The following is a 12,216-nucleotide window of genomic DNA, read 5'->3' as shown; positions in this document are numbered from 1 at the left end:
GTAAGAGGTTAAAAGTAAAGGATGAAATTATATTAAAATGGTCTCACTTTTGCTTTTTAACATTATGATTACATCTCTGATGAACCTATATAGAGAATATTCAACATAATACAATGTTAAATATGCTGCCGCCACCTTACGTACAGACTGATTAAAGGGCAAATTAAAGTGTCATGAAGTCATCCTGTTAACCTTCTAAGACTGCAGTGTGCATGCCAAACACCTGTGAATCTTGTTAAAATGCAGATTCGGATTCAGGAAGTCTCGGCGGCCCCGTGATTCTGCATTTCCATCAAGTTCCCAGGTGGTACTTATGGAGCTGGACAACAAATTCAGTGGCAATGCTTTAGGGTACAAGGAAGTTTATATTTTGCAAGAAACTGTACTACAAATATTCCTTTAGTTCCCATTTCTTTTCTTCATACTTATAACAATTTCAACAAAAATTACAAATATTTTGTCTGGATGGAAATGTTCTCCATCCACAATGCTACATAGTAGATACTGATGTTAAAGACACTATCTGCATTTCAAACATAGAGAAGGTTATTAACAAATACTTTCAGGTTGTTTGATTTGAAAGAAAAAACAGCTTTATTGAAATAAAATTCACATACCATAAAATTTGGCTTTTAAAATCGGTTTTTCGGTGTTGGAGCTGTGGCATAGCGGGTAAAGCTGCAGCCTGCAGTGCTGGCATCCCATATGGGCGACGGTTCAAGACCCGGCTGCTCCACTTCTGATCCTATGGCCTGGGAAAGCAATAGAAGATGGCCCAAGTCCTTGGGCCCCCAGCATCCACGTGGGAGACCTGGAAGAAGCTCCTGGCTCCTGGCTTCAGATTGGCGCAGCTCCGACCATTGCGGCCAATTGGGGAGTGAACCAGCAGATGGAAGACTTTCTCTCTCTCTCTGTCTCTGTCTCTCTCCCTCCCTCCCTCCCGCCTTCCCTCCCTCCCTCCCTCCCTCCCTTCCTCTCTGCCTCTGCCTCTCCGTAACTCTGCCTTTCAAATAAATAAATAAATCTTTTTTAAAAATTGGTTTCTCATATATTCACAGAATTGTGCAAATTTCATCACTCTAATTTTATTTCAGAGGTAGACACAGACACACACACACATACACAAAGACACATACACATACAAACACAAAGACAGATGGGGAGGGAGAGAGAGAAGGAGAGACAGAGAAATCTTTCATCTGCTGGTTCACACCCCAAATGGCCACAATGGCCAGGGAAGAGCCAGGCTGAAGCTAGGAACCAGGAACTTCCTCCAGGTCTCCCACATGGGTGCAGAGGCTCAAGTACTTGGGCTATTCTTTGCTGCTTTCCCAGACGAACTAGCAGGAATCTGAGTCAGAAGTGGAACATCCTGGTGCCTACATGGGATGCTGGCACCATAGTTGGCAGCTTAACCTGCTATACCACATTGCCAGCCCTGTCAGGCCATTTTTTATTCATGGCCTCATGGCCCCATTTCAAACTTTTAAAAGCCATAGGGAAAAAAGTACTATTTTTAATTAATTTATTTTCACTTTATTTGAAAGGGAGAGAGAGCGATCGAGAGATCGAAGATGTTTCATCTGCTGATTCACTGTTCAAATGTCTGCAAGAGTCAGGGCAGGGCCAGGCTCAAGTCAGGGACCAGGAACTCAATCAGGTCTCCCATGTGCGTGGCAGGGACTCAAGTACTTGAGTCATTGATTGCTGCCTCCCAGTGTGTGCATTAGCAGGAAGCTAGAATTAGGAATGGAGCCAGACCTTGAACCCAAGCACTCTGTCTGATATGTGACACGATCATCCCAAGGGATCCCTTAACTGTTGCACCAAATGTCCACCCCAAGTTATTCTTCTTTAAAACAGAATTTTAAATATCCAATCGATGTAGAATACACTGCACATATTTCAGGTGCAGATTTGATGAGCTTTGATATATTACGCACCCGTGAAACTACCACCACAATCAAGATAACTAAGACATCCATCATCCTTAAAAGTCTCCTTGCACTCCGTCTTTTCTGACCCTCCCTATCCTCCTCCTTCTCCTCCCAGTTCTTTCTTCAAGCAACTACTGATCTGCTTTCTGTCACTATAGTTCAGTATGAATTTTCTAGAGTTTTATATAAATGGAAAAATATGGTGCATACTCTTTTTGTCTGGCTTGTTTCACTCAGCATAATTATTTTGGGATTCATCCAAGTGGTTGCACGTATCAACAATCCATATTTTAAAAATAGCTCCATTGAGAGATAACTCACATACCATACAACTCGCTCACTTAAAATGTACAATTCAGTGGGTCTTTGAATATTACACTATTAATCTTTGAATTGTAGTAAAATATATACAATGCAAATTTGCCATTCTAGTCCATTGCTTTTTACTGATGAGTAGTATTCCACTCTATGGAGCTACCACAATTTGCTATCAATTCAGACAGGTAATAGTATATTCATACTCATGTTAGAAATGAGAACAAATGGAGCATGGAGAAGAGTTAACTTAAGTTTCTGAATTTACAGGTAAGTGACAGCACTGGTATTCAAATTCCGATCAGTCCAATGCTGGAATCAATGCTCTTGACCATTATGTTGCACTGTCTTTCCAAACTGCAGAAGATCCAGCTGCACTCTCAATCAAATATGTGCTGCATCCAACATCTATCCAACTCCTCTACATCTCCAACATGCACAGCTGATAACCTATCGGTTCTTGTCAGTATAGCCTTTGAGCCTAATCAAAATCCTTCTCTCCCAACAATTTAAATGATCTGTTAACACATTTTTATAAAGAATAAAAGTAAAAGCCATTGTCTATATAAACCATAGACATTGAGATAACCATACTGTAAAAAGTAGGCATGGTTCCAGAATTAAAGATCATACATGGATACAGAACTGAACATTTTTTGTACTTTTAAATTTTTTTCCTAGAAACCTTTTATTTAAGGAATACAAACCTCATGCATTTCATATGTACAAATTTAGGAACATAGTGATTCTTCCTACCCTACCCTCCCTTTCCACCCACACTCCCACCCTTCTTCCTTCTCCTTCTCCTATTCCCATTCTTAGTTTTTACAAAGATCTATGTTCAGTTAACTTTACACTCATACAACTAATCCTACATCAAGTAAAGTGTTCAGACATTAAGTACAACCAGACAGGTTAGAGTCAGAGCAAGGGCAGGCATGTGGCACAGTGGTTAAGTCACAACTTGGGTTGCCCACATCTCCTGGTTGGAGTCCTGGCTACTCTGATTCGGATCCAGCTTCCTCCATCTGGGCATCCTGGGAAGCAGCAGTTGATGGCTCAAGTACTTGGGTCTAGGCTACTCACAGAGGAGATTAGCATTGAGTTCTGGGTCCCTGGTTTCAGCCTGACCGAGCCCTGGCTGTTGCAGGCATTTGGGAGTAAATCAACAGATGGAACATCACTCTCTGTTTATTTATTTGTCTCTAACTCTCTCTGCCTTTCAAATAAAATGAAAATAAATGAATTTTTTTTAAAAAAAGAACAATGTACTTTTCCCAGGCACCTGGGTAAATTAGCTACCCTCGTCAGTTTTGTGCAAAAGTGTTAATGAATGCAAACCAGGGAAGGAAAAAAAGCTTTGTGTGATAGCAGTCCAGCTGAGACAAGTATCTGAAGATTCACTTCAGCCCTCAAGGGGGTTGGATCACTCACACTTAGTGGTGCCTCATATCAGGAGCATGCTAAGATATATAGTCTGCTCTTCCTAGACTGCGGATTGCAAGCTAATGCCCTGAACTACCTTCCTAGTACATAAGGGCTGCCATGGGAGAGAGAAGTGGTGGCTTCATCTCTATTTTCACTAATTCAGAAAAAGAGGAAATGAGTTGTAAGAAAAATAGAAAGGCATTTCTTGACAATATCATAAAACACTCTAATATAAGCTGTCAAAGGAGGCTGTGGAATCTCCTTCCCTGGAACTCATTAAGAACCAGAGAGATACTCCCTTGGAATAAATCCAGAAACAGAGTCAGAGGAATGCTACCCAGAGACATGGAGATGACCTAAACATGGTCTGCAGCAAGGGCTGGCGGCAGCCAAACACTGGGATCTCAGCCAGTTGCATAGGCTAGCCATCCAAATATTCTGTGAGGACCACGAAACTCCTGTGTGGCCAGAAAGTACCAAGAAATATTCCCTAGTAAACTGGACGCTCCAATTCTGCTTAATTCAATCTGCTCCTTTTCTGTGAGAACATGGCCACAGTAAGACCACTAATAAGACATTTAAAAACCACACACACACACACACACACACACACACACACATATATATATATTAGACACAGCATCTGATGACCTGATGTTTAAAAGTAAAAGCAAGGGACCGGTGCTGTGGCATAGTGAGTAAAGCCGCCATCTGCAGTGCCGGCATCCCATACGGGTGCTGGATCCAGTCCTGGCTGTTCCACTTCTGATCCAGCTCTCTGCTATGGCCTGGGAAAGCAGGAGAAGATGGCTCAAGTGCTTGGGCCCCTGCACCCACGTGGAAGAACCAGAAGAAGCTCCTGGTTCCTGGCTTTGGATCAGGGGAGCTCTGGCCATTGCAGAGTTGGGCAGTGAACCAGCGGATGGAAGACCTCTCTCTCTCTCTCTCTCTCTCTCTCTCTCTCTCTCTCTCTTTCCTTCCCTCTCTGTGTATCTCTGACTTTCAAATAAATAAATAAATCTTAAAAAAAAAACAAAGCAAATGGCTCCAAATCACAACAGACATTATCTAGGAAAATGAGAAATCGGGGGTGACGTTAGATCTCACGGTTAAGCCCCTGGTTGGGGTGCCTGCATGCCATATTGGAGTGTCTTGAGTCCTGTCTCCGGTTCTGATCCCAGCTTCCTGCTAATGTATACTGTGGGAGGCAGCAGGTGATAGCTCAAGGGATTGGGTCTCTGTCATTCATGTGGAAGACCCAGGTTCAGTTGCTGATTTCTGTCTGGCCCAGCCCTTGCTATTGCACTGTTGTGGGCATTTCGGGAGCAAACCAACAGATGCCAAAGGTTCTCTCTCTCTCTCTCTCTCTCTCTCTCTCTCTCTCTCAAATAAATAAATAAAGCAAAAAAAAAGGCAAATGAAAAGAGCAATGATGAAATAGGCTGAGCATTTGACAACTGAATTTCAACTTCTAACCCTGGTCCTAAGGTCATTTATAAGAGTCTGAGTTCAGTGTCCATCAGCTTCCTCTACCCACAGACTGAACATCAATTTGATCCCAGGAACAGGCTCAGAGCCAGCCTGAGGCCCAGCTCCACCCCGACACCGTAAGATGCATCCGTCATCAGCTTGCTTCAGGCCTCATTCTTTTGACTGAGCTTTCACATTGTAACTCCATCCTCTCTCCTGTCCCTTGTCCCCATCATGCTGCAATTCCACTGTTGTCTTTTTACTCAAGAGAAGTAAAGCCCCCAAAATACTTGTATATCAATGTTCACAGCAACTTTGTTTTTTTAACTTTTATTTAATGAATATAAATTTCCGAAGTACAGCTTATGTATTACAATGGCTTCCCCCCCCCATAACTTCCCTCCCACCTGCAACCCTCCCCTCTCCCGTCCCCTCTCCCCTTGCATTCACATCAAGATTCATTTTCAATTATCTTGTATACAGAAGATCAATTTAGCATATATTAAGTAAAGATTTCAACAGTTTGCACCCACATAGAAACACAAAGTGTAAAATACTGTTAAAGTACTAGTTATAGCATTAAATCACAATGTACAGCACATTTAGGACAGAGATCCTACATGGGGAGTAAGTGCACAGTGACTCCTGTTGTTGACTTAACAAATTGACACTCTTGTTTATGGCGTCAGTAACCACCCTAGGCTCCTGTCATGAGTTGCCAAGGCTATGGAGGCCTTTTGAGTTCGCCAACTCTTATCATATTTAGGCAAGGTCATAGTCAGTGGAAGTTCTCTCCTCCCTTCAGAGAAAGTTACCTCCTTCTTTGATGATCTGTTCTTTCCACTGGGATCTCACTCGTAGAGCTCTTTCATATAGTTTTTTTTTTTTCCCACAGTGTCTTGGCTTTCCATGCCTGAAATACTCTCATGGGCTCTTCAGCTAGACCTGAATGCCTTAAGGGCTGATTCTGAGGCCAGAGTACACAGCAACTTTATTTGTAATAACTAAAAAACTAGAAACAGCTTAAGTGCCAGCCAACAGAAGATTGGATAAACAAATGTAGTAATCATACAATGAAATACTAACTGATTCATGCAACATGGACACATCTAAAATGCATGCTGAGGGCATGGATGCTCAGCAGCAGCGGATTAAGCTGCTGCTGGTACATCCACATTTTATACAGAGAGCCTGGGATCAAGGCCTACCTCTACTTGCAAGTCAGCTTCCCGCGAATGTGCACCCTGGAAGGCAGCAGATGATGACTTGAGTGCTTGGGTTCCTGCCATCCTTATGGACATCCCAGATGGATGTCCTAGGCTCCTGGCTGTGGCCTGGCCCAGCCCTGGCTGTTGTGGGCATTTGGGGAGTGAATTAGCAGATGGAAGATCTCTTTCTCTCCATCACTCTGCTTTTCAAATAAATATAAAGAAAATAAAGAAAGTTTAATTAATGAAATAAATATATTTTTTAAAATGTTGAGTGGGAGAAGTTAGACCCAATATAAACCATGTGATTCCACGTTTACAAAATTCTAGAATATGCAAAAATCAGTGGTGGGAAAAAATCAAAACATCAGTCGCATCTGGGGATATGCTATAGTTTAAATTATGTGCCCCCATGGGGCTGATGTTGTGATACAGTGGGTAAAGCGGCCACCTGTGAAGTTGGCTCCCATGTGAGCGTCAGTTTCCTGGCTGTTCCACTTCCGATCCAGCTCTCTGCTAATGTGCCTGGGAAGACAGTTGATGATAGCCCAACTGTTTGGGCCCCTGCACCTGCATAAGATATCCAGATAGAGTTCCTGTCTCTTGACTCCTGGCTTTGGCCTGGCCTAGCTCCAGCTCTTGCAGCCATTTGGGGAATGAATCAGTGGAGTCTCTCCTTCTCTCTGTAACTCAACCTTTCCAATAAATAAAAGGAATCTTTTTTTTTGACAGTTAGACAGTGAGAGGGAGAGACAGAGAGAAAGGTCTTCCCTCCGTTGGTTCACCCCCCCCCCCAAAAGGCCGCTACAGCTGGCGCTGCACCAATCCAAAGCCAGGAGCCAGGTGCTCCCTCCTGGTCTCCCATGCAGGTGCAGGGCCCAAGGACCTGGGCCATCTTCCACTGCCCTCCTGGGCCACAGCAGAGAGCTGGACTGGAAAGGAGCAACCGGGACAGAATCCTGAGCCCCGACCAGGACTAGAACCCAGGGTGCCAGCACCGCAGGCGGAGGATTAAAAAGGAATCTTTTTAAAAAATAAATTGTGCCCCCATGACTAGACCAGACTGAAGCTAGGAGCCAGAAGCTTCTTCCTAGTCTCCCATGTGGGTGCAGGGGTGCAAGAACTTGGGCCATCTTCTACTGCTTTCCCAGGCCACAACAGAGAGCTGGATCAGAAGTGGAGCAGGCCAGCGCCGCAGCTCACTAGGCTAATCCTCCGCCTGCGGCGCCGGCACACCAGGGGGTTCTAGTCCCGGTCGGAGCGCCGGATTCTGTCCCAGTTGCCCCTCTTCCAGGCCAGCTCTCTGCTGTGGCCCGGGAGTGCAGTGGAGGATGGCCCAAGTGCTTGGGCTCTGCACCCGCATGGGAGACCAGGAGAAGCATCTGGCTCCTGGCTTTGGATCAGCGAGATGCGCTGACCGCAGCAGCCATTGGAGGGTGAACCAACGGCAAAGGAAGACCTTTCTCTCTGTCTCTCTTTCTCACTGACCACTCTGCCTGTCCAAAAAAAAAAAAGTGGAGCAGCCAGGTCTTGTACCAGCACCCATATGGGATGCCGGCACTGCAGGTGGTAGCTTTACCTGCTATGCCACAGCACTGGTCCCAAAGTAAATCTTTTTAAAAAATAAAATAATTTTAAAACACGTTTTCTGACTCAGATTCAACCATTCTCAATGTATCCATGAAATTTATATGTATAAATATATATTTATATTTTATATTTATAATATATATTATATATATATATATTTTTGACAGGCAGAGTGGATAGTGAGAGAGAGAGACAGGGAGAAAGGTCTTCCTTTTTGCCGTTGGTTCACCCTCCAATGGCCACTGCGGCCCAGCGCATCATGCTGATCCGAAGCCAGGAGCCAGGTGCTTCTCCTGGTCTCCCATGCGGGTGCAGGGCCCAAGGACTTGGGCCATCTTCCACTGCCTTCCCGGGCCATAGCAGAGAGCTGGCCTGGAAGAGGGGCAACCAGGATAGAATCCGGCGCCCCAACCGGGACTAGAACCCGGTGTGCCGGCACTGCAAGGCAGAGGATTAGCCTGTTAAGCCACGGCGCTGGCCTTATTTATATATTTTTAAATTTTGACTATTTTATCCACTAAAAATGATCAGTATAAGAATAAACTTGGGGACCAGCCTTGTGGCTCAGTGGGTTAAGTTGCCACCTGTGATACTGACATCCCATATCAGAGTGCCAGTTTGAATACTGGCTGCTCCACTTCCAATCTAGCTCCCTGCTTATGTGCCTGGGAAGGCAGTGGAAGATGGTGTAAGTATTTTGGACCCTGCCATCTATGTGGGAGACTCAGGGGTAGTACTAGGCTCCTGGCTTCAGCTTGGCCCAGCCCTGGCTGTTGCAGGCAGGTATTTGGTGGATAAATCAGCAGATGGAAGATTTCTGTCCATTTGTCTCTCTCCTAAAAATTTGAGGGGGAGGAGAGAGGGAGAGAGGGAGAGAGGGGGAGAGGGGGAGAGGGGGAGAGGGGGAGAGGGAGAGGCCAAGAGAATCTCTATCCAATGGTTCCGTCTCTAAATGTCTGCAAAGCTGGGGCTGAGCCTGACTGAAACCAGAATCTGGGAATGCCATCTGTGTCTCCCACATCAGTGACAGGGACCCGTGTACTTGAACCATCACCTGCTACCTCCCAGAGTAGGTAGCTGGATCTGAAGTGGAACTGAGTAACTCAAACTCGGGCATTCAGATATGAGATTCAGGCATCCCAAGTGGCCTCTTAACCACTGTACCACAGTAGCCACCCCCATATTGTTCCTTTTTTTAGATTTCATTAAGGACACTTAACTTGAGATCTACCCGCTTAAATTTTTAAGTCATAATACAGCGTTAAGTACAGACACAATGCTGTATAGCAGATCGCTAGAGCTTATTCCTTCTTCTTACATAATTGAACCTTTATTATAACCTTGGACTGTCAACTCCAACATGTTTTCTCTTCCTCGCCTCTGTCAAGCACCATCAGACAGTTTGTTACTGCCTTTCTCCTGTGTATGGACCGTACTTCCTTGTTATTTCATGTCTTGTAATATTTTGCTGAAAACTGGACATATTATATAATACAATGTGACGATGTAGGAAATGAAACTCCCTCCCCTGTCCAGGGTATGCTGTTGTTGCTGTTTGTAGTAACTGTTGTTTATTTGGTGGTTGTGATGGTTCACTCCATGTGCCCATTTGATCCCCATAGGGGTGGTAAAACATTATTTCTGGCTGTGTCTGTAAGCGCGTTTCTTGAAGAGCGTAGCACTTGAATCAGTGGCCTGAGTAAAAATCACTCTTCTCTATGCGGGTGGGCATCACGCCCAGATAGAAAGGCCGAGGGAGAGTGAATTCACTCTGTCTGCTTGAGCCGAGTCAGCCACAGGCTCCACCCCCTGGACATGGGCATTCCTGTTCTCAGCCCTTCACATGCTGACTGGGACTCACGCCGTTGATGTCCTTGGTTCTTTGCATTCAGACCCAGACTGGAACCACCAGCTTTCCTGTGCCTCCAGATTGATGAGAGCAAATTGTAGGATGTCTTAACTTCCATAATCAAGTGAGCCAGTTCCTCATAATACATCTCTCTCTACATATCTACATATGGACTATTCATTCTGTTTCTACAGAGAATTTTAACTAACACATAATTTTGGTATGGAGAATGGTTCTAACAGAGCAGCATTGTAAGAACCAGCTTTCTAGTCTTGGCCATTGCAGCCATTTGGGGAGTGAACCAGTGGATGGAAGATAGATGTCTCTCTTGCTCTCGCTCTCACTCTCTAGCTCTTTCTCTCTCCCTGTCTCTCCCCCTTTCTCTGTAACTCTGCCTTTCAAATAAATAAATAAATAAATACATACATCTTTTAAAAAGGACAAAAATACGGAGCTTTCTGAGTCAGTTCTGGGGTTTCTAGAGTTGGCTCTCTAATCCAATTAGTTAGAGATGTGACTCTATTTCTAGTAGCAAAGAGAGCACAGTTCATGGCATGAACTATTAACAGAAATATGTAAAATATCTACAGCAGATGCTTCTAGCCAACAATTATAAGCAAAGGAATACATGACTCTGTATATGACACTTATGAACATTTAAAAAAAGATTACTTATTTGAGAGTTACAGACAGAGAGAAGGAGAGGCAGAGAGAGGTCTTCCATCCATTGGTGCACTCCTCAAATGGCCACAATGGACCGATCCAAAGCCAGCAGCCAGAAGCTTCTTCTGGGTATCCCACATGGATGCAGGGGTCCAAGGACTTGGGCCATCTTCTACTGCTTTCCTAGGCCATAGCAGAGAGCTGAATCAGAAGAGGAGCAACCGGGATGCAAACTGGTGCCCATATGGGATGCTAGCACTGTAGGTGGAGGCTTAACCCACTACGCCGCAGAGCAGGTCTTGTGGACATTTTTTGAAAAGTAGCAAATATAAAACCATTGGTTGGTTGCCCCTAACGGTGCTGAACAAATTGCTAAAAGTAAATGATAAGCTCAGGGATTTGAATTCCCAGCCCAAGTGCCACACAAATGACCTAAGATATTCTATGTGTGCCCTGAAGAAATCTTATTTTCTATAGCCACAGGGTTGAAATTTCTTTTTAAAAAATTTATTTATTTATTTGAAAGACAGAGTTACAGAGAGGGAGGAGGAGGAGAAGAAGAAGGGGGAGAGAGAGAGAGAGAGAGAGATCTTCTATCTGCTCATTCACTCTGCAAGTGGCTGCAATGGCTGAGGCTGGCCAGGCTGAAGCCAGGAGGTTGGAACTTCATCTGGGTCTCCCACGTGGGTGGCAGGGGCCCAAGTACTTGGGCCATCTTCTGCTGCCTTCACAGGTGTATTAACCAGGGAGCCGGGTGGGAAGTGGAGCAGCCAAGATTCAAAGCAGTACCTATATCGGCATTCCAGAGTCACAGGCAGTGGCTTAACCAGTTGCGCCACAACGTGGAGCCCAGAGCTGAAATTTCTGCAAATGAAACAGAACCTTATCCTGTAACTGACTTAATTAGAGCTCAAGTTGAATACTCAATATTACAAGTGTCTCCTGCTAAAGTGAGACCATGAGTTGGGAAAGAATGGGATCCTGTAAGTCTGGATGGACATCCTGAATATCCGGATGGCAACCCTGAAGAAGTTGGAGGCATTGAAGCCCTAAATTCTAGTAAGTCTTCATTGCCAGTGGAAAAGCCCGCTTCATGCCCAGCAGAACTGGCCTTATTCTCCCTACCCCTAAAGCTAACTGGATCTGTACCTCCAGTGCTAGCAGCCTTCTCACCCACGATGACACAGTCTTTACAGCCGGCTCGGAGGGGATTAACACTACATTCCGTGAAGAAACTGTAATGGCCTCCTCTGAGACAATCCCCAAGCAAACCATGCTGATTCTCCTCGGGAATCACACCTCCTCCACCCCTTCATGATTCTAGACTCAAGTCCCAAAGCATCCCTGAAGGTGAGGTACAAAGTGTGACCCATAAGACACTCCCAAAGATATCACGCTGCTCCACTACGTAGATGGCATTTTACTGATCGAACCTAGTGAGCAAGGAGAAGTAACCATACTAGACTTACTGATAAAATATATATACATCAGAGGTCAGGAAAGGAAATGAAATGAACTTCTACAGCTCAGTGAGATTTCTAGGGGTCCAGTGGTGTGGGGCATGATGAGATGATGAGATAGCCCATGTAAGGTGAAAACTAATATCTGGCCTCTTACTACAAAGAAAGAGGTAGAACACCATTGGATTTTGGAGACAATGCATTCTTCCTTCGAATGTGTTATCCCTGCCCATTTATCAAGTGACTTGCAAAGTTGTCTAGTTTCGAGCGCGCCTAGAACAAGAGTAGGCTCTGCA

The sequence above is a fragment of the Lepus europaeus genome, chromosome X, assembly GCF_033115175.1.
Source record: "Lepus europaeus isolate LE1 chromosome X, mLepTim1.pri, whole genome shotgun sequence".
NCBI lineage: Eukaryota > Metazoa > Chordata > Mammalia > Lagomorpha > Leporidae > Lepus > Lepus europaeus.
This window is presented reverse-complemented; position numbering follows the sequence as displayed.